The 24,401-nt window shown below is 33.7% G+C and overlaps 1 pseudogene; it reads left to right on the top strand.

Annotated features, from left to right (window-relative positions):
- Nucleotides 1-23,510: 23,510 nt before the first annotated feature.
- On the top strand, nucleotides 23,511-23,645 carry LOC141572906 (small nuclear ribonucleoprotein F pseudogene; annotated as a pseudogene).
- The last annotated feature ends 756 nt before the right edge of the window (nucleotides 23,646-24,401 follow it).

Genomic DNA, 24,401 nt, shown 5'->3' with positions numbered 1-24,401 from the left:
TTGGACTTCTGACCTCCAGCATTGTGAAAGAATACACTTCTGTTGATTTAAACCAGCCAGTTTGTGGTATGTTGTTATGGCAGTCCTAGGAAACCAATACATATACTTTAGGTAAATATAACACTTTGTATTTGATGAAATGTTTACTTCTGCATTTATTTAATTAATCTCACAAAAGCCCCATAATGAATTACTGTCATATACAAAATATAAAAAAAAAAAAAAAATTACTCAATCTAAAGAATCCCAGTGATCCGCCTGAGAACTAAAAGTTTATTCTTCTGCCTTCAATTTCTAAAATAAATTAATAAATGATATATTTTAAATTATGAGAGATCCCAAGAGATAGGAATCATCCCCAACAATTCACGTGCATACTAATCTTTAGGTAGATGCAACTGGTGAGGGATGGTGTAAAAAGAGAAGATGAAAGAAAGTAGATTGGATCAAAAAGAAATAGCCGAGACATTTATCTCTACCATAATTTCTGTCCCTCATATTACATAACACAATGGCAATATCTCCACTGTATCTATAGTCAACACAGTACAAAAGTGTTTTTCATTGGGGGTGCACTTTGTAGCCTCAAATTCAACATGCATGAAGTAGATTATTGTGGTTTTCACCAATGTTTTCCTAAGAATTACTCTTTGGTATTCTTGAGTATGTTGACCTTCTGGTTCTCATTCTCAGTGGTCTGCCCTAAGGCCTGTATATCTCATAGCAAATATGTGAAGAAAGATGAGATTATTTTAAATACTAAAAAAGATGACGGACTTCACAAATTCTTATTGTTAAAAACTTTGCTGTTTAATTTCATAACAAATGCTGTCTTAAATCCAAACATGCCAAAGCACTTAAGGAAATCTAAAGTTATAACTTTACCTCTGTTATTACCTATGTAAAGAACGGATGTTAAGATGAGAGGTCAAGAGATTGAGATTTACCTGAATTACAAAAATCTAACACAGAACAAAAAGCAGGTATAAAATCCATATTCTGAAACTTATGCTCACAGCTAGAAATTATTGGACCTTCCTACCAATGATCAATTTTTCTCTCAAACAGCAGTAGAGCAGACAACTTTTTTGACAAGAACTGTAAAGGTCTGGGATATTACCTTACAGACAAGCTAAGTAGTTATCCTATTACTGTTTCACGGCACCTGGCAGAAGACACAGGAGTCCTGGATGAAAGACAAAGGGCTCTATCATTCACAGCAATAGCACTAGTCAGAAATTCATGTTGGTTTGTGTTGGTTCCCATGCTGTCTCTAACCCACAGGGGGAAGAAAAGGACCCCATTATAGATGCTGCACACCCAGTGGGCTATATTACCCAAAGAAACTTTTGAACTGTGAAGGTTTATTGCTTCTATAGTGAGCAAAAAGAAGCCTATTTTTTTTTTTTTTGGGGGGGCGGTGTTTCCTCACTCCTTAAAGTTGCTTGCTGATAAATGACCCAGGTAAAGGGCAGTCAGGGCCTTGCATTCTTGGCCTGTCCAGCAAAAACGTGCAGGGGGATGCAGGATCCACAGTAGATCACGCTTCCAGCATATCTACTTCTCTGCCTTAGAAGTTCTTGACAGAACTCGAATTTACCACATGAGTATGTCACTCTGTCAATTACTCTGATTTATCTAATCACAGGACTGGTACAAAATCTGTTCTGTTGGTCTCATACAGTATTGTGTCTGTGATCACAGGACTCTGAGCATCAGCCAAACTTCAGTGCCGACTGACTCAGTCATACCCCGTAGGACACACAATCAGCTCCCTGTGAGTAAGTCCCAGGGAGGAATAATAGGTCTTGTTTTAGACAACCAGGATGTAGTCTGAGGCCGGGCTACTGTTTTTTTAGAACCTATGCAAGGCAGTTTAGACTGACCTGCTCATCTTTAGTGTTGCTGTAGACCATGTTCATGCCCCTCCACAATTCATATGTTGTACCCTATCCTCAATGTAGCGGTATTTGGAGATGGGGTGTTTTGGAGATGATTGGGTCTTGAAGGTAGAGCCCTTGTGATGGGATTGGTGCCCTTAATAAAAAAGAGTCTTAAAGGACTCCCATGACCCTTCCACCATGTGAGGACACAGAGAGAAGAAGGCAATCTATGAACCATGAAGCAAGCTCTCACCAGACACCAAATCTGCCAGATCTTGGACTTCCCAGTTTCGAGAACTAGGAGAAATAAATGTTTGTTATTTGAGCTAACCAGTCTATGGTGCTATTGTTATAGCAGTCCTCAGGGACTAAGGGGTAATAGATGAGCCAAACAGCAACTTCCATTCCTAATGAAAAGACATTTTATGGCCAACTTGTACGTACAAATATCAAACCTGAAGGGGAATAGGTCACTAGAGTTAATACTGTGTTGTCACGACTACATTTGTTTGGTCAGGTCACATAGGCAATGTCACAGAGCACCTTCAGTTACCACATATGGCATAATCCAAGGCTACTCAGACACCAGAAATATATGAGTTTGCATCATTTGTATAGAAACAAAGTTGTGGCAGTCTGTGTATCTGAGCACACAAACCCTGGAAGGTGCCGTTGGTGGCATCAACCACAGCATGCGGTTCAAGACGGGTCATGTCCACATGAATATTTTTGTTTTTATAGCCTAGTTGCAGCGATGAAAAAACCAGACAGATTTCCAACCTCAGCTTCTGCTTGATTCATATGGTGGTCCTAGGTATGGGGGACAGAGAGAACCTTAATTGCCCTCCCTCCTAAACTCCAAAACCTCCTAAGGTCTAAGAGGTTCACTTTTCAAATGCTGAATTTTTTTCTCTCTCACCAACACAAAATCCTTTGTCCCAATCTAGTAGCTGTAAATTTACCTTCCCACCACCCAATATGCCCCTACTTGTACCCAGACCTATTAACCAGAAGAATCAGAGTGGAATCTCAAATTTTCAAATAAGTCTGTATGACTCCATTTTATCCTGATCATTACCTAGTTAGCAGGCAAAGGAGATGATCCATTTCTGGAAACTGCCTCATTCAGTAACCAAACTGTGAAGTTAATGAGAATAAGAGAGTAAAAGTGTTTTCAAGAGTATTCAGAAATGCCCAGGGCCATGGTGAATTGCCTTTCCAAGACTTTTATCAAGCCCCCATTAAATATAAGCATAGGAAAACAAATTTAATTTGACACAGTCCATTTTTTCTAAGAACTTTCAACGGAACAAAAGGGACAAAATTTATATGAGAAAAAATGTGAAAATTGGCATGCAAAATTACATAGTAATTTGACTCTTTTTGTTTTAACCAGTTTAACAAGATATGACATGGACACAAGGACAAATACTACAAATGATTGACATTTAGGTTGCTCCTGTGTCTTGGCATACAAATAACATGTACAAATTTAATGTATACAAATATGAGTTTGGAGTTGAGAATATACCTGTGAAATCATCACCACAGTTGTGCCATAAACATATCCATCACTTCTGAAAGTTTCCTCCTGCCCCATTTATTGTTACAATTATTTGTGGTAAGAACACTGAACATAAGATCTACCCTCTTAGAAATTTGAAGTATACCATATAGTATTGTTATGTTATATAGTAGATCTATGAAATACAGTAGATTTCTAGGAGTTAATCATTTTGCATAACTAGAACTTGCTATTCTTTGACTATTACCTCCCCATTTCCACCTCCTCCCAGCCCCTGCCAACCACCATTCTAAATCTCTGCTTTTATGAGTTTCACTAGTTTAGATTCTTCATATAAGTAGTATCATGTAGTATTTATCCCTGTGTCTGGCTTATTTTACTTAGCATAATATCTTTTTTTTTAAGGATGAATCATATTCCATTGTGTGCATATATCATATTTTCTTTATTCAATCTGCCATTCATGGACATTCAGGTTGCTTCTATGTCTTGACTATTGTGAATAATGTTGCAGTGAACATGGGGGTGCAGATATCTCTTCAAGATACTGATTTCAATTCTTTTTGATGTAAACTCAGAAGTAGGATTGCTGGGAAATAGGGTAGTTCTACTTTTAAAGGTTTGAGGAACCTCCATACTGTTATCTATAGTGGTTGCACCAATTCACATCCTAACCATAGTGTACAAGAGTTTCTTTATCTCCACATCCCTAGCAACTTTTTTTTTTTTTTTTTTTTGTAATGGCCACCCTAACAGTTGTGAAGTAATATCTCATTGTGGTTTTGCTTTGCATTTTCTGATGATTAGTGATGTTGAGAACCTTTTCATATACCCATTGGCCATTTGTGTGTCTTCTTTGGAGAAATGTCTTTCAGTTCCTTTGCCCATTTTGTAATAAGGTTATTTGGATTTTTTTTGACTATTGAGTCACAAGAGTTCCTTATATATATTTTTGATAATATCCCTTTATCAGATATATGGCTTGCAAATATATTCTTCCTTCCCATAGGTTGTCTTTTCATTTTGTTGATTGTTTCCCTTGTTGTACCAAAGCTTTTTAGTTTGATACAGTCAACCTTGTCTATTCTTTTGCTTTTATTGCTTGTGCTATTGGTGTCATATCCAAGAAATCACTGCCAAAGACAATGTCAAGATGCTTTTTCCCTACATTTTCTTCTAGGAGTTTTATAGTTTCTGGTCTTACATTTACGTTTTTAATCTGTTTTGAGTTGAATTTTACATATTATGTAAGATAAAAGTACAATTTCACATTTTGTAAGTGGATATCCAGTTTTCCCAGCACCATTTATTAATAAGAACATTTCTCCTCATTTTGAATTGACACCCTTGTCAAAGATAAGTTTACCATATATGTGTGAGTTAATTTCTGGGCTCTCTGTTTGTTTCATTGGTCTATGTCTGTTTTTATACCAGTACTATACTATTTTGATTACTATAGCTTTATAGTATAATTTGAAGTCAGGAAGTGTGATGTCTCTAGCTTTGTTCTTCTTGTTCAAAATTGCTTTGGCTAATAGGGTCTTTGTTGTTCCGTAATAATTTTGGGATTATTTTTCTATTTCTGCAAAAAATGGCATTGGAATTTTGGTAGGGATTACATTGAATTTATAGATCGATTTGGATGGTATGGACATTTAAAAAATATTAAGTCTTCCAATTCATGAACATGGGATATTTTTCCCTTCATTTATGTCTGCGAAAATGTCTTTCATCAGTGTTTTATGGTTTTCAGTGTATAAGTGTTTCATCTCCTTGATTAAGTTTATTTCTATGTATTTTATTCCCTTTGTCTCTATTGTAACTGATTATTTTCTTAATTTCATTTTCAGATAGTTAATTGTTAGTTTATAGAAATGCATCTCATTTTTGTATGTTGATTTTGTGTCCTGAGAGTTTACTGAATTTATTAGTTTTAACAGTGTGTGTGTGTGTGTGTGTGTGCGTGCGTGCACGCGCACAGTCTTTAGGGTTTTCAACATATTTTCCTCTTTTACTTTTCCCACTGTCTAATTATCCATTACCCATAAGCCTTCTAATGATGAGTCTTTGACTTGGGAATTTTTCCCCTAAATGTTTCTTAGATCTAATCTGTATCTCCACCTTTATTCTTAGATTCTATATTGACCTCCCAAATTCTCATTTCAATCTTGACTTTCAATAAGTCTTAGTCAATGAAACTGATTATTTTCACAGAATTTTCTATGACGTCTCACATTACTCCCAAATTTAGGTTGTCATTAGCTTTACGTTTTACTTTCTCTGTTACTCAACTCTTTTTCTCCATTTTTTCTGTATCTTACAGAAAAAGATATACTGTATCATACAGTATATGGATTGAATGGCTTATTAAAATATCCATTACAAAAAAATCACTTTATACTTTTTCCTTTGTCCAGGTTTCGTATTTATACAACTGCTCCTATAATGGCAGTGACAACTACTCTATAGTGAAGACTCAGAATCAAGAAATCAGTCATAACTCTTCATCTCATTTATTCTAATAGATTCAACATGGTCCAAGCCCAGTGAAGTTCAGTCTCAAAATTATTTCTTTAAGCTTTTTGTTGTATTCTGTTCCCTCTGTTCACATCATAATGCGAGTCATCATTACTTCATTTCTTCATACTTCACAACTGCAACAGCCACCTAAATAACTATCTTAAAACTATTTCATCACATTACCATCTTGCTTAAGAATCTTCAAGGACTCTCCATTGTCAGTTGGATCATGGCTAGGTGTTTAAGTTGGTTTTATCTCAACTTATTCCAATTAATAAAGCCACTTATATGCAAGCTGAGGTAAACTTTTCATTTGTTATGTGGGTCAGGCCTTTTGCTTTAAAATTGATGGAATTGAATTACACAAAATGATCTGTAAAGGTGTCTTTTTACCTGTGCTTCTCATTTTAAACACACAAATATTTATTTTCACTGTCTTTGTTAGGTAATTGATAAAGGTATGACACTTATAGGCAGGGACAGGCCTTATTCTTGCACTTAGGCAGAAACATGCCTTTTACTGATACTCTAGTTCATCTACCAGAAATATATCTGACTTCTGTCTAACTGTGAAAAATATGAATTTAATGTCCCCCAGGGAGCTCTTGAGTACTACTCAGCATACCACATATAAGTGTGAAAATCACCTTTTTAAATCAGAGGTGATAAATTATTTGTGGAGAATTCTCATACAACACATCTATGATTTTTTATGCTTCACCTACAACCATTTTTAATTGCTAAATACATAGAACTTAAAATTCTAAAGCTTACATTAAAATTGCATTGCAAACTTAATTTCATTAGCTCTTAGTCATGCAGAAACAGTTATCCTTTTTAGCTTTGTGATTCTAGAAGACAATTTTTAAGTTTCCTTTGCCAGACTCCACTTCAGTTAACTTCAGCCAAGATGCCTACTCAATGAAACCCATATCCTATAACTGGAACTCCAAGGATCCCAGCAGATATTTTCTTGTATCCACTTCTGGGCATAGGTCTATATTCACCTAACACAATACTGATGATTCTGCTTCCAGTTTGAAGCCTGTACAGGCCTCTCTGGTCTTAAACTTGCATGAGATTTTTGCCTTTGATAATTGTCGTTATCCTTTATGCTTGTAGTTCATCCAAGCCTAACTCCACCATCCTCTGTTCCTCACTAAAATGAAGTACAGTATATGGATTGAATGGCTTATTAAAAATATCTCATTACAAAAAAATCACTTACTTTATACTTTTTCCTTTGTCCAGGTTTTGTATTTATACAACTGCTCCTATAGTAACAACCTTAAATTTTATTTTCAAGATTTTTTTTCATATAAATCAAGACAAGTAATATTTCTAATTTTATTCTCCTAACTAAAATGATCTCCCTTCTCTGTCCACCCTAACCCTTTCAAACCTCTAAAGACATTTTAAACCCATCAACTTCCCAAATAACTCCAGGCCACACTGACCTCCTTGTCTTAATCTACAAATCACTTATTAGTTGCGCATGAATGTTGACACTGTATTATATTCATTTTAGCACTATGTATAATCTTATGCTATTCTCTGAATTTGCTAACAGAGGGAGGGGAAGTAAGTGAAGTAGTAACTTTCTTGTGAAGAAAGGTAAGTAAACAGATAATGTTGATGCTGACTATAGATATTTTCCTTAACCTAGTATACTGAACAACAATTAAGAAATCCAGTACATATTATACATTGAATAAAAATGTGTGTCGAGTGAGAGACCAATAATTCATAAATAAATGAAGGAATGATAGTAATATAAATGCCTGAATTCCCAAATTGTGTTTTCTTTATCCTCCTTATGGAACAGGTTAAAATACACTGTATTGTTCTCTTTCTCTTTGATTATTGTGAAAAGACGAGGAATCTACCACTTCGATTTAATTATAAATTTTTATCTTAAAAAAATTGGTAATTTTATAATGAATATGTGGTTCTTAAAGTATTTACAAACCTACTAGGTCATCTGTAATTAGATGCAAGAAGAGATAAATATTGATTTAAAATTTTCTGTTGAAATAATCCACATGTGAATTTTTTTTCTGGATGTTTACATACAAATACTGTATAATATCAATACATATGTGTATTTAAGTTTCCGTATTCTGTCAATACTGTTAGAATTAGGAAAGCCATTTTAAAGTCCAATAGTCTTGTTAGTAAGCCAGCATCATAATCAGGTCTCATTTTGAAACTCTGTTTCCATGGAGACATTGAATATCATATTATTTACTGGAGTCTGATTTTAGTAAAAGAATTAACCACAAATATACTAAAAAATTGTTGCTGAGAAGAAATTTTGATTGTCATTCATAGTTATAGGTATACAAATCACTAGAGAAGGTGCTGTTTCGGGATTAAAATAGGGGGCTACACAGAAACGTTCAGTTGACTCTGACATGACTTAAGAAAATTAGAAATGTCTTTCAGGGTCTTAGGCAATTTTCTTTCCTATAAAAACAGTGTTCTTTTCTGTTCTTTACTTAAAAGGAGATAATTGGTTTCAATATTTGTTTCTCTAGAAAGGTTAAGTAAGAAATTCTCCAGGAGAATAATCCTTCAGTTTCTTCACAGATGCTTTCTTTTTAGTGCATTTTCACTGCTCTCTACACAAAGTTGCAAAAGTTTATGTGGACTTAAATCCCCAAGAGAGTGACCATTTCCAGGCAGCTTATTAGGGTTATGGAAGCATCTTAGCCCTGCAAATCCTTGGTTTCTGTAAACACCACATATTTCTTGAAAGTTTTTGTTAGGGACACTGTGACTGAAATTCTTAGTTGTAATCTCAGTGTCCAGTCTCCTCTTCACATTTAAAGATGAGACACTGCTTTCATAAGGAATGATATATATATCATATATATATATATATATATATATATATATATATATATATATATATATCATATGTATATATAGATGTAGGTCTGTCCATCTATCTGTCTGTCTGTCTGTCTGTCTGTCTGTCTATCTGTCTATCTGTCTATGTAGAGATATATACATAGCTGAAAAAAGTACATTTCTAAGCCTTCCTGTGAGATAGGGGTAGGCATGTGACTAATGCTTTGGCTCAAGTTATGTGATCAGAAGTCACCAGATGGGGCTCCAGCAGAGCTTCCTAATTTGAGTTCATTCAACCACCAAATTCTTTTTTGTCTGTGCTCCTTCTATCTTCCTCTACTTGGCAATGAGAATATGATGGGCTGGAGCTTAATCTGATGCAAACATGAGGCAACTTTGTGCACAAAGACACATGTGTTATAGGTGGAGAAGGAGAGAAGTAGGAGGATTGTGGAACACTGCTAAAATTATAGAACCACAGTACCAGCTCTGATCCAACCACATCATGTCATCATTTTGCGTTACAGAAAAACTAATACCGATACTTTGATCAATTCCTGATTTAGGTCTCTATTGCCACCAAGTAAACAAATTTTCCCTGACTTTTACTCTATAAAGGAAATGTGGTTTACAAATCCCATTATGTTATTCCATATTACCTTTGCTTTCTGAAGTTGGTTTGGAATTTATTGTCGTCTAACATGTAGCCTCACATATTCTTTATGTGCTCGGTAATATTTGAATTGAATATCAGAAAAAGGAATATTTGTTCTTTTTTATGACATTTCCCAGAAATACAATATGTATCATTAGAGAGCCTGAGAGAGATTGAGTAAAAGAGGGTATGAACCCTCCTCTATTAAAAATTCAACTTGGAAAAAAATAAAAGATGTTATTGGTTTCAGTAGACCAGGATATTTGTATGGGATTAGAACTAGTCACTTCCTTATTTCCCTGCTTTGTAAAGGGAGTTGGAGTGAATTATCTGATATAAATTTAAATCAGGAAACAGAGTAGTTTTAGAATTTATTATTCTAGATAATATGCTGCTTAGGTTTTCATATCTGGATATTTATCTAAAGTTAGAGCAAACTTTTTATTTCAGATAATGGCAGTAATACATTAAGCTGTTAGTGACAGTCTGCATTTTATTTCCAAGAAACGAGAGATTTAAAAGGCTATTTCTAGGGTTTTTTTGTTGTTGTTCTTGTTGTTTATTGGTTTCTTTTGAACTGAGATAAGGTAATTCTTTCAGCAGGCAAATATTAATAAAATTTCCAGTGGTTAGAAAGATACTTCTTAAAGAAATTTCTCATAGTGTTCAAAGATCCTCAACTAGAAAACATGTATATATCACCTCCTTTCTTCTTTCTCTTTGCTCCTCCCAGTAGTTCCTTCCTTCCTTCCTTCCTTCCTTCCTTCCTTCCTTCCTTCCTTCCTTCCTTCCTTCCTTCCTTCCCTCCCTCCTTCCTTCCATCCTCTCTCTCTCTCTCCCCCTTCCTTCCTTCCTTTCTTTTTTTTTTTTTTTTAATTAAAGTTAATTTGCGTGACAATTGTTAGTAAAGTTACATAGGTTTCAGGTGTACTATTCTGTAATACATTATATATATCATATTATGTGTTCAGTACCCAGAGTCAGTCCTCCCAGTAGTTTCATTTAACATTTGTAGGGGAGATGTAATCAGCTCCCCCTACATCATCTATTTCCTTTCTTCATAGTAATAAATTCCCTCTTATTAGATGGTCACATTACCATCTGAAATAAAAGTCACTGTTCTGCTCTCCAGCTGCTTTGCAATGAAGTATGGCCATGACACTAAATTATTCCTGTAAAACATAAACTGAATTGTAATGTGGCATTAAGGAACGTTTGCATTTGTTTTTTCCCTGAAAGGGAAAAAACACACACACAAAAAACTCTTTCTCTTTCCTGCTGTGTGATGAAGTGGTGGGTTCTACTAACATGAGGTAGAAGACACAGGCTGAAGATGGCAGAATAGAGACATTAAAAAAGGGTTACCATAGTAGTTACTCAGAGCTTATTGACCTGAACTCAGCCATTTCCTCTTTCCAAAATAAATAATTCTTTTCATCCTCTAATGATACATTTGTTTCTAATCCCCGTTATTTTCATGTCGAACCATATTACCCAAATATTTGTTTGCCCCCGATATTCTTTCCCTTGATATTGATTTTTATGAACACTTTGTACATTTTGAAAAAAAAAAAAAAAAGGATTAAGCCAGAGCATAGCAAAGGGAGCAGCCACACCAACCATGAGACACAGACCCTGGATCTCTTTTAATGTAAGAGATTAAGTAAATTGGAATCTTGTTTAAATTCTTTAGCAGATGTTTTTCTTTTGAATGTAGCCAAACCTAATCTTAATTGATGCAGTACCTGAATTATATCTATGGGGCTCAGAATGTACATCTAGGTATGTGAGACAAATTTTTACATGTAAATGTGATTTTATATCATTACCTTAATTCCGTAATTTAAGGATTGATTTCAGATTTGTAACACACCACCTTCTTTTTTAAAAAAATAATAGTTATTTTTAGTGAAGTTGTTTCAAAATTCAGTTGCATAGGCATAGACATATTTTGCTAAATTAAGATATTCACAGGTATTGGAAAGATTACAAATCCATCAGTGAAATTATCACACCCAATCGATTCTTTTAAACTTGTCAAAACATGTGTTTGAGATTTATAGAAACAGAGACATTGCAAATAATAGCAAAAAATATCTAAGCACCATTTGCTCAAGTCAGAGCAAGGAAATAGAAGGTATTAAAATAATTCCAATTTCAGAACTTAAAGACAGTGATTCTGAAAAGCTGTGGGAGGTGGAAGAGTATTACAAAATTGATTGAAGTTTTATATTCATCTATAAATTCCTGGAGAGTTTTTATTTTGAAATTAGAGTTGGGAAGAAATTTGACCAAAAAATATACTCAGTCTTTGAATGTGAGTCTGTTTATGTGTAAATGTATATGATCCATTTATCAGATAGTGAATATGAATTGATATTCATGATGATGATATCTAATTGCATAGGTATATTTAGGTGTATGTTTCTTAAAATCTTGTTGAAGATGTAGATTTTGTAATGATTTAGTAATTTTTAATGTCATCACGTTTAATGTTCATGAATTTTACTATGTAGTCCATTAAAATAAGAAATTGATACTTATTGAGGACTATGTATCAGGTAGGCTACTTAGGTCATATAAACCATTTTATATAATTCCAGACACAACTATTTTGTTTTTTGTTTAAGATCTCAGAACCAAGAAAAGAGCCAGGATTTAATCCATAACCACAGTCTTTCCACTGTATTGCAATAACTTTAGTTTTAATTTTGTTAGCAAATAAAAAGGACTATTTAGTAAATGATTTACTGAGAATACTGATTTACTTCACATATCTATGCTGCTGGGGTTCTAAGTCAAATAGACAAGTCAGCATGCTAATCTTGCATAAATCTGTGCCCACTGCAGATGGAATAAACAACGGTTAAACAAAAACAAACAAAAAACAAACAAACAAACAAACCTAAACACTAAAATCAAGCTTTTAAGAGCTGAACTTGCAAATCTAAAAATATAAAGTGATGACAGTATTATCATACTTTGCTTAGAAACTTGAAAGAATTCTCTTAAGTGTGAAGTTTAGTGTTTTGACACAATTTAGGTAGCTGATAATTTCTTCTCACTAATCCTTTTTTTAATAAATAAATCTATTTGTCTAAGAAATTATTCCCAATAAATGACAACATTTAATTTATAAAAGCAAAGTAATAAAACAACTATAAAGGGAAACGTATGGCCATATATTACCTAGCATTCATTTATATTTGATAGTTCAGTGGTTGGCAAACATTTAGAGTGCGTTAGAATTTCCTCAGGACATTTTTTAAACTAGAGATTCTTGTACCCCACTGTCAAAGATTCTATTACAATAAGTGTGTTATGTGACTCAGGGATATGTTTAGTTAACAGATACATCTGGAGAGTCTCAAGAAAATGGCCTAGGGAATGCATTTTGAGAATCACTGAGTCAGTGTGCATGTTTATTCAGTTTGTGCCATAGTACAGCAAGCATGAAATTATAGATCTAAATGAAATCAATGAGAATAAGAATCCTTAATTTACCAATGAAGAAACAACTTAGTTGAATGTTAGAAACGCAGCTGAATGTGCAGGATCTTAGATTTTCCCCACTTGCAAGCTAACAAATTAGCCTGCCCTCGTTACATGGGTGCTGTCAGAAGACATCATCTCCTGGGTCAGAGACAACACGCTTTATGACTCACTACACAGCAAGCAGCACAAGCTTGAGATCAGGCCAGTTCTCTTTGTCCATACCAACTCTCACAGGGATGACAGGAGCACACAGGTAGAAGCTACACATGTAGGAAGCCCCAGCCTTTTATAAGGCGGCAGCACAAAAACCTGCCCAAACCTTACCCTATATAGACACATTACTGTGTTTTGCCGTGTATAAGGAGCACCCGTGTTTTTGGCCCACACTTTCAGGGAAAAAAAATCTTTTATTTTAATTTTTTAATTCAAATTTTTATTTGTTTATATATAGGTACTTGTTTTTTGTATTATAAAGGAATTTTAACATTTATTTTTTAACCTATTATGGTACAAGAAATTTTATGAAACAAATAATTACAAAACACAAGAACAGATACAAGGTACAAGAAATTTTACATACTAGTAACAAATGTATGATATTGATGCATCGTGGAAGGCCAAGAGCTCTTCCTTATTGCAAGTTCGTCATAAGTTCAGCTAAACTGATTATCGTATTCCAGGGTATTATTTTGCACATGGGTATCGTTATTGATTTCTAGAGTTACACCTTTAACTCTTAAGCCTAAATAAAAGAATTACAAACATTTATATAGATATGGAATTAGTACTACTCATATATAATGCACGCCCTTATTTCCCCCTTCACAAATATGGGCAAAAAAGTGAACATTATATATGGCAAAATACGGTATTCTGAATATCAGATAAACCTGCCATTTATCCCTGTCTGGAGGGAGGCACTATCGCTATCTTCTAGCTTCTAATGCTGTTTACTCTGTAAAGAATCCTTGAAAAATTAGTCTGGAACATAAGCTTTCATTGTCTTAACTTACAAGGCTTGTAGAAACATGAGAGGCCCATGGAGAATTCTCCCAACAATGCATTTTCCATTTTTAATTGGATATTTTACAAGATGTAATCACAGGTATCTCACTATCCCATTTCATTCCCACTATGACTCGTTCATTTTTGCCTCTTTCCTAAAGATAGATATGAAAACTTTTCGTCACCTCACTAGGGTTCCTGAATGTCACAGGAGAGTGTCCACACAGTGAACTTCCACAAGGAAAAGACACACCACAGTCATGGAGCGTGAGGCTGGGTAATTGTGGCTTATAATTCAGTTCCCATACAAACCTCGGCAGCTCAGCTTCTCTCCTTTTATATAACTTTCCAAAGTATGTGTGGTAGTGAGGTAGAGCTGCATTTTAGTGAGGTAGAGCCCTCTCTGGTTTCTTCTCCCCCCAGAGTTCTCATCCATATCACAGCTTCTTATTCCTTTACCAAAATAAAAGAAAACCCAAGTCCTTCATCCCCGTATAATGTAATTTTACTGTAGAAATTGAAGACTCTCAAACACAAGATTCTTAGGAAATTTGTCTCTATTTCTCTAAAACTGGGAGGCCTAAATCTCCCGATTTCTGTAGATATAGTTTCATTTATGACCTTTAATACTGCAAAGATAGGGAGGAAAGAATCCTAATATTTACATCTTTCCATCAGAGCCACCTGAATAGTTACATACTGGGACAAATACATGACATTTAATATTTTTTCTTAAGACACTACGTTCAATTGAAAGCTAAAATATTAGAACTATGAACTCAGAAAATGCTGGGATGTTATAACTAGTATTGAATATATTCTCACTTATTACATTCTTCATTCATCAAAGAATCTTTACTTTGTTGATTGTTAGGATTGTTATTTATCAGGGACCTTCAATTGCACAGACCTGATTAGTGGTGAGGTTAAGTTTTAAATTTAGGACAAACATGGTAAAAGGCACTATGTTAATTAAGCAACATGGTGTTTAAAAGTACCTGACCTCAAAAAGGTTATAGACTATTAGAGAAAAACTGTTTTATAGAAAACTCTAAGGAAGAGTAAAAAGTGATGCCTTATTAGAGAGTGTTTTAGTTTCCTGTTATTGCTGTAACAAATTACCACAATGTGGGACCTTAAAGCAGCACATTTATTCTCTTTCATTTCTGGAGGTCAAAAATCTAAAATCCGTCTCATTGGGCTAAACTCAAGGTACTGGCAGAGTTATTTTTCCCTCTGTAGTCTCTAAAGGGAAATTCATTTCTTGTATTTTACAGTTTGTAGGGGCTGCCTACATTCTTTGTCTTATGGCCTCTTCTTTCAGTATTTGCATTACTCCAACTTCTGCCATTGGCACATCTCCTCTGACTGGCTCTCCTGATTCCATCTGTTGTCTTATATGGACCCTTGTGGTTAAATTAGTCTCCAACAAATAATCCAGGATAATCTCCCCATCTCATATTTCTTAATGTAATCACACCAGCCAAGTCCCTTTCACCATATGGGGTAATGTATTCACTAGTTATGGGGATTAATAGTAATTGTGGTTTAAAAGCTTAAAAATAATTGCAAAAACTGCAATTTCTTTTGCACCAACCTAATATTTGGTGGCCCATTATTCTACCTAAAACAGAAAAGTATATATCTTTGTAGTCATTAAGAATAAAAATCCTGTAATTTTAATTACATAATGGGTTTGATATCTGATGAAAAGTTTATTAATCATGATGTAGGGAATAATATAGGGAAATTATTTGTATATTAATTTCCCCCCTAAAATGGTATTAGAACTGAACTAGACCATTAAATGATGGTCTAGTTCTTATAAATGATGCAGGGAAATTATTTGTATATTAATTTTCCCTCTAAAATGCTATTAGAACTGAACTAGACCATTCAGAAAGAGAAAGTGAGAGACAGAAATAAGGAGAAATCTGTACTTGCTCATATTCTCTCATGAAAGTGAACTGCTAATTCACTTAAAAAGAGAATTCTATTAACATTTTAAAATATCAAGTGAAAAATTATGTTAATGAAGCAGTAGTTGATATTAAAGTAGTCCAATATAAAAGCTTCTGAACTTGCTGACTGCTGATTGATACTTTAGCTTGTTCACTAATATTTTGTCCACAAGTTCAATATCCGAAGCTCAAATGTGATGACTACAGCGCCTTCCATACCTTGATGATAATTTCCAAGGGAAAAAGAAGCAGGTGAGCTTCCTATCACCGTATGGTAATGTTTTGACATTACTGTCTGCCCAGAATTCAAAAGACTGGAAAGGACATACCCTTGAAGCTTCATTCTGATGTCACAATGTAATTCAAAATAATCTTAATGAATATTCATGTGTTTTAGTCTCTGAGATGTTGTCATGATCCCATCAGTTATTATGCAATGACAACACAATATTGCTTTGATGATTCTTGTTTTATTATTGCTACCAACTCTTTTAATATAGACTTGAACATGAAAGTTGTATCTCCTAACTAAAGTTGATTTATTATTTTAATGACTTTATAAAGTAATATGGAATTCATAAAAATAACAGAAAAATATAGGGAACGTGTGACAACAAAACCCATATTCCTTTCAGCTTTAAAATCTTAATATTAACTTCTGCTCCCAAGAAAAATGGAAAAACAGAGATGGGATTCACCTTTCTGCCTGAAACAGACAAAATATATAAAACAATTGTTTTTAAGATCAGTCAATGAAGGACAGTGATTGTCTGAGCTTTACTCCATTGAAAGTATTTTCAGGCCACAATCCAGAGAGGGGTTACTCAGGCATAGCCTGAAAATTATTTGAGGTGATGGAGTTGAGAGTCCAGGTAGACCAAGGTGGCTCAAGATTGAAAAACAGAGTACAGTACAGGAAGGAGCTGCACAGAGAGAATTGCACAGATTTACAGAAGGTCCTCCTCAAATATTCCACCCAGCACCGATCATACTATTTTTGTGAAGAAATTACCTGAGACTAGGCAAAGAAACATGCAAAGGCATTAAAAGTAACATTCTCTAATGCCTTTATAGGGAATAGTGCTCATTCCTGCCAGGAACACTGGAAAGCTTCATAATTCGGGAAAATTGAGTAGAGTACACAGAAGAGTAATGCCTCAGTAGAGGGAAACATTTAGACCTAATCTGAGCACTGTTCCAGCCCCATCTAACAAATCTTAAAAGCTAGAATAAAAGGATCACACCATTTTTAGAAACCCAACTTCATCCCAGAACATAGCTTGAAATATTTAAAGGACTACAAAATATCCACCACCCTAAAAAGTAAAATAGATGGTATTCAGAAAAAAATTACTATACATGTTAAGAAGCAATTAATAGAAACTGACCCATAAGGAACAACATTGTTAGATTTAGCGAAGACACTAAAACAGTTATAACTATATTACATATGTACAAAATCTAAAGTAGATATATTTTTAGATATAGATATATAGATAGATATATTTTAAAAAATCACATTTCTAGAGATGAAAACTAAAATAGCTGGGATAAAAATATACTAGATGGGATTAATGGAAGATTAGAAATTGCAGAAGAGTTAGTGAATTTAAAGACATAGGAATAGAAATTTTACTAAAATAAAAGCATAGAGTAACAAAAATAATAATATGGGAGAGATTAGCAGTTACGAGTAGGACAATTTTAAGTTGTGTGATTTATATGTAATGGTAGTTCCCAAAGTGGAGAAGTGGAGGAACTGAAAAAATATTTAAAGAAATGACTGAAAAATTTCCCAATTTTATGAAAATCATAAATCCACAAGTAAAATAATCTCAATGTGCCCCAAACAAACCAAACAAACAAACAAAACAACAACAATAAAAATAAACCTACATCAAGGCATATCATAATCAAAATGCTTAAAACCAGAGATAAAAAGAAAACCTTATAGGCAGTTGGAGAAAAAGGCACATTAATGAACAAAGGAATAAAACTGGAAATGATGGCAAGTGAGAAGGGAGTGGAATAATATCTTTAAAGTTATGAAAAAAAAAAAAAAAAAGCCTTGTGAAAACAGAAGTATTTACCCAGCCAAATTTCCTTTCAATAAAAAAGAGGGAATAAAGACTTTTCAACATGCAAACTATGTAATAAATTATCACCACCACACCCATACTACAAAGGCATTTTAAGGAATGTCCTTCAGGCAGAAAGGAAATGATGCCACATGGAAATATGGATCTACATAAAGTAGTGATGAGAACTAGAGTTGGTGCTTTCATGATTCAGTATATAAAATTTGTTTCTTTTTATTTAAATAGAACGAGTAGAAAAAAAAAATAAAATGGCCGTGATACCCTAATATAGTGATTTTGTATTAAATGCAAATTGTTTAAATACATTAATTAAAACAGATTAACAGAGTAGATAAAATAAAAGCAAGATCCAACCATGTGTCATCTACAAGAGACTCAGTTCAAATATAATGATACAGATAAATTGAAAATGAAAGGATGGGAAAGGATATAGCATACAAATATTAACTAAAGGAAAGCAGGGATAGCTATATGAATATCAGATTAAGTAGATTTAAGAACAATGCAATTACAGTTGACCCTCGAACAATATGAGGGTTAAGTGTGCTGAGCCTGAACAGTTAAAAATCAGTATATAACTTTTGACTCTCCAAAAACTTAGTTCTCCTTTGGTATCTGTGGGGAATTGATACCAGGACCTCCGCAGATACCAAAATGCGCAGATTCGCAAGTCCCATTTATAAAATTGTGTAGATCAGTGAATAAAGTTGACTTTCCACACCTGCAGTCTCCCAACTGCAGATCAACAACAGTACAGGTATGTATTTTTAAAATTCCACATATGTGCAGTTCCACCTGTGCAGTTTGAACCTTTGTTATTCAAGGGTCAATTTACTAGAGACAAAAAGGGCTATTATAAAATGTGTCAATCAGCCAGAAGACGGAACAGTCCTTAGTGTTTTTTATACCAAAGAACAGAGCTTCAAAATATGTTAAACAAAAACTGATAGAAATGAGAGAAGAAATACAAATATACAATTATAATTAGAGACTTCAACCCTATCTGACCAATTGATAAAACAAGTAGACGGAAAATAAGCAAGGATATAAAGGAATTCAATGACACCAGCAACAAACAGGATCTAACCTTCAGTTGTTATGGACTACTTCCCACCCCGCCCCAAACAGCAGCAGAATACACATTATTTTCAAGCACCTATAGATCATATATCAAGATAGATCATATTTTGGTCATAAAACAAACTCCCAACAAATTTAAAAGAAGTCAAATCATAGAACAAGTGGCGTTTGACTACAATTGAATCAAATTAGGAAGCTGTAAAAGACAATAACAGGAAAATCCCTCAGTAGTTATAAAGTAAATACTTTGTAGTAATAAATTTGTGATAAATTTGAAAGAATTCAAGTCATGCCAAGTATATTCTCTGACACATGGTATTAAAATAGAAATCAGTAACAGAAAATAAGAAAAAGATCTATGGAATATCCCCAAATATGTGGAGATGAAAGAACAGGGTTCTAAAAAAAGCATAGGTCAAAGAAATCAAATGGGGAATCAGAAAGTGTTTCTAACTACATAAAAATGAAAACAAAATGTATTAAAATTTTGTGTTGTCACCAAAGCAGTAACTAGAGGATGATTTATGGCAATAAATGTTTATATTAGGAAAGAAGAAATGTCTCAAATCAACTCTTCAGTATCTTCCAGAAAAAACAAAACAAAACAAAAAAATCCCTGAAAACTAGTAGAAGGACAAATAAAATTCAAAGTAGAAATCAGAGCAGAAATCAGTAACACAGAAAACAAAAACAATAGAAAAATCAATAACACAACTTTAGACATTTTTTAAACATATTTTCATCTTTGAAATGTATATTTATCTTTAATACTTAAAAAAAAAAAATGTCATCCCTTGTCTTACAGACTGTAGTTTCTGACAAGATGTCTGTTATATTTTTTGGTCTGTTTGTTTAATGTTTCTTTTTTTCTCTGGTTTATGACCAGATAGCTTCCTCATCGTTCTCTATCAGTATTTTGGCTACTATCTGTCAGTTTTGTTTGTTTGTTTGTTTGTTTTCCCCCCTAAATATTGCCTGTTTGGGATTCTCTGGATTTCTTGGAACTGTAGTTCATTTTCCATTATTTTTAGAAAATTTTTGGCCATTATTTCATAAAATTTTTTTGCACCCCAGTCTCTCTTTTTTATCCTTCTGGAATACTAATTGTAGTGATGATGGAGCCATTATATATTATTTGATACTTTGGTTTGTTTTGGTTTGATTTTGTTTATTTATTTATTATTTCATTCTTTTTTTTTCTTTGTATGTTTTAACTTGGATAATTTTTATCAACATATCTTAAAATTCACTTTTTTTTTTTTTTTTTTTTTTTTCCTTAGCTGTACCCAGTCTGCTCCTGAGTCTGCTGCAGGAATTCTTTATTCCTTGTATATATTTCTATAGGTAGCATTTCCTTTTGACTTTTTATCATAGTTTCTACCTGTTTGCTGAAAATCTCCATTTTTTCAGACATGTTGTCCCCTTTTCCATTGGATCCTTAGTCATATTATCATAATTATTTTATAGACTCTCTCTGATGTATCCAGCCTCTGCATAATCTTTGAATCTAGTTTTGTTGATTATTTTTTACCTTGAAAATGTCTTTTTTTTCCTTGCCTTTTTTTGTGAATCATTGCTTGTGTTGTGGGTTTGGAAGTGTTTCCTACCCATATCCCAAAAGGCAAACACATTTTATTTCTTCCATTCAGGCAGAAGCAATAGATTTTATTAAAACAAAACAAAACAAACAAACAAGCAAAAACAACAACAAAAACAACCCTGTGGGTGAAATAATTTGCTGCCCCTGCACCATCAGCTTAAACCTTTACATCCTATAAGGGAAGTATCTAGTGTAATAGTTATATTATCATGCCTGTCTTCCAGTGGCACTGATTACATCCTGCACACTGTGCCACCAAGTGGCGTCTCTCCCCAGACCCAGCTTGTAAACACTGGTGGAAGCCAGTTCAAAATATCTTGAGATTAATTGCAATCTGCCTCTGTTTTGGGGGCTCCCAGCTGTGCCAGATTGATATGCTAGCCCGCACTCGATCTTTGACATTTTACAGAAATATTAGCTGATTTTATCTTACCCAAATTTATGGCAGTCACCTCTTTCTCTAATACACTAAGAAGGATATATTCCTTCTCTATGGCCATGGAGGGGATATTCACCCTTTGAAATACAGGGTTTTCAGTTTTTTCCCCGATGAGCTCAAGAAAAATTATAGTTTCGTAGATTATTTGTTTTTCTCTTTATTTTTTATGTTGTGGATGACATTCTCACAGCTTTTTACATCCTAAGTAGAAATATAACTCTCCTTTTGTATTTTATTAATTATTCTTATGGATTTTCCAAAGTCTGTGCATAGAAGCAAGACCTTTCCATATCATACTGACCAGAAATTAGACCCCTACTTTAAACAAAATTAAGACATATTAGACATCTGGTGAAAAATTAGAGGCAGTGAGTTACTGTTTTAGAGTTAACACATATTCTGATTGAAGGTCATATTTTAGTGTATATGTAGTAGAGTTTGTAGCCATCTTATGTTTCAGTGTTTTCTTAGCATTGCTTAAATGGAAATGATTTCTAAAACCAATTAAAATCAAATCAAATTAAATCAAAACTTGTTCCAGCCCCTTATGTAATTATGCACAACTCCAATTGGCAATTATTTTATAAGTAGTACCTCTTCGCTGCCAAGCTTTATTTTACCTTATGTAATGTGCAATGGTAAAAATATTGTTCATTTATTTAACGAAACTACCACAACTTTAGAATTCTTAAGAGCTGTTACAAATAGATATAACTAAATGGCATCAATCGTTATATAGGTATCAATCTATTTTCACCACCCAAGAACGAAAAAGGATATTCCTAGCAAGGAAACACCGGTTTTAATAGTCTTAACCCATCTTAGTCTTACCACTACAGAAAATGATAGTCAACTGTCTTTTCCAATGATAGGTAATTTGGTGGTACACTTAAAGTAATTCTTAGAGTATATCCTAAAGAAGGTGCAGGTCAAATTTATTATTAAAATCAAAATATGAATGGTATTTGTTGTCATTTTTCTAGTTCATTCAGTCTTTCAAGTAACATGTATTCACTATCTCTAGTATGCCAAGGTCTATATTAGGTACAAGAGATAAACTAATGTGGACAAGTAGACATAGTTACTGCTATTTACTTGTGTTTGTAGTCCAGTGGTGGGAAATGTATGCACAAAATAACACATTGTAATAAATGCTACAGTATGGAACATATCTGATTGTATGACTATTTCTTAGTCAGGGAAACAGAAAACATGTCTCTTTTTGCTGGATTTTCAGTGTGTACAAATGAATTATGCACTACATGGAATATGTGTTATTCTGACATTGTCCATCTTTTTAGATTGTGAAGTCTACACAGTATCAAAAAAGAGATTTGAACTTTATGAGATGGAAGGAAGGTCATATTTGAAATTAAAAATGTAGTTGCCGATTTCCCCATAAAATACATTAGACAACCTTTGATAATTCATGTGAAATATATATTTTTCCCCTGAATGGGCAATATGGTTGATAATATAGTGAAAGCCAACATCAGTATCAAGAAGAAATCAATATAAAAATAAGGGTTGCAGATATGCAAAATAAAGTAGCTTGATCTCAAATGCAATCATAGATATCAGTGCATTGTTTGTTTGTTTGTTTCTGTTTTTTTTGTTTGTTTATTTCCAATAAGATAGAAACTGTGTGATATAAACAAGTCCACTTGAAGAAAGGCAAACTGAATAGGGAGTTTTTATCCAGGCTGGGAACCGGAAGTTTCTATGTTGGCTTCTGAAGTCAGTAACATATGATGGGGATTAATACCAGCACATAAATAACATCATGGTTTTCTAGTTTATCAGCTTATTAAGATGAGTGAATTCACAGTGAATTACAAAGCATATACCCTGTATCTCTAAATAATTAGTTTCCAAATACAGGGAACGTTCTTTTTTATAACAGTTTATAGATATTGTTTTAGGTTCTCAGGATATGGTGGATATATTTCATCATCTCATGTTCTTATACATGGAATAACTAATGAGAATAATAAATTTTAGATAGTGATAAATGGTATAAATAAAACACGGTAGAATATTCGGATGAGGGGAAAATATATATATGGCAGGAGCTGAGAATGTATTTTGGAAAAATTGGTCAGAAAAGACAACTCTGAAGAGATGACATTTGAATGGTGTGTGAGGAAACACCTGAATGATGATCAAAACCTAGCTTGCTAGAGGAAACTCATACCAGGTACAGACAATAAAATGTATGAAGTCTCTGAACAAAAATATGCCTAATTATTTTAATTGACAATAGGAAGCATAATTCAGTCCATTTGTAGCGAATAAGACAGAAACTGTTAAGATATTAAGCTGCATCATGAGGGATTGACGACGGCGGGTTCCGCGGCTTGTAGCCTGCAGCATTTGCCCATAGCCTGTAGTCACAATGAATTTGCCCCTCAATCCCAAACCTTTCCTCAGTTGATTAACAGGAAAGCCAGTAATGGTGAAACTTAAGTGGGAAATGGAGTACAAAGGCTACCTGGTATCTGTAAATGGCTGTATGAGTATTTTTCTATAACTTTAAATGTTCCTTGAAAACATGTTAATTTAATCCTCTGTGAGAAGACAGATGCTCAAAGAGGTTAGGTAACTTAATCAGATCATACTGTTAAATTAGAGGGGATATAATAATAATGTTCTTCATGGTATTATTGTCATTATTAAATTAATCCATGAACCACATTTAGAGTGAAGGCAAACACATTATAAGCATTCAACCAATAGCCACTATTATCATTAGTACTATAATGATTGAGCCCAGTCTCTGCTTCTATACTTTCTACTATATAATATTGCTGTGGTTGTGTAGTTTATTTCCAAATAAAATATGTGTAATATTTCAAGCAATAAGATATGATTTTTCAGAATGACTTCTTTCGAAGAAAATAGTAACATGCTTGTAGTTTGTTCTGATATAAAGAGGGTGCCAAAAAAATGTACATACATTTTCAGAAAGAAAAAAAAACTGTATTAAATTTGTAATACTCGATATATACTGGTAACATAAGATTAATACTTTTTTTTGGTACCTGAGGTATATATATAGTATTAGGTATATATAAGATTATATTATTTCATACATTATTATTGTTAGCTTTGGATGCCACTGCATTTATGTTGTTCCTCACAATGTCCAACCACCCTAAACAGAGCAAATAAAGGGTAAAGACACTCAATTGGGATATTCAACCACTTACTGTGTGGACGTGTGGCTATGTACCTCTTTGTGGTAATCAGTTTTAAGACGAACACATTAAGATTAAACATAGTGTTT

This window comes from Rhinolophus sinicus, chromosome 17 (genome assembly GCF_057876585.1).
Source record: "Rhinolophus sinicus isolate RSI-liver-muscle chromosome 17, RSI-T2T, whole genome shotgun sequence".
In the NCBI taxonomy this organism is placed as follows: Eukaryota; Metazoa; Chordata; class Mammalia; order Chiroptera; family Rhinolophidae; genus Rhinolophus; species Rhinolophus sinicus.
This window is presented reverse-complemented; position numbering and strand designations above follow the sequence as displayed.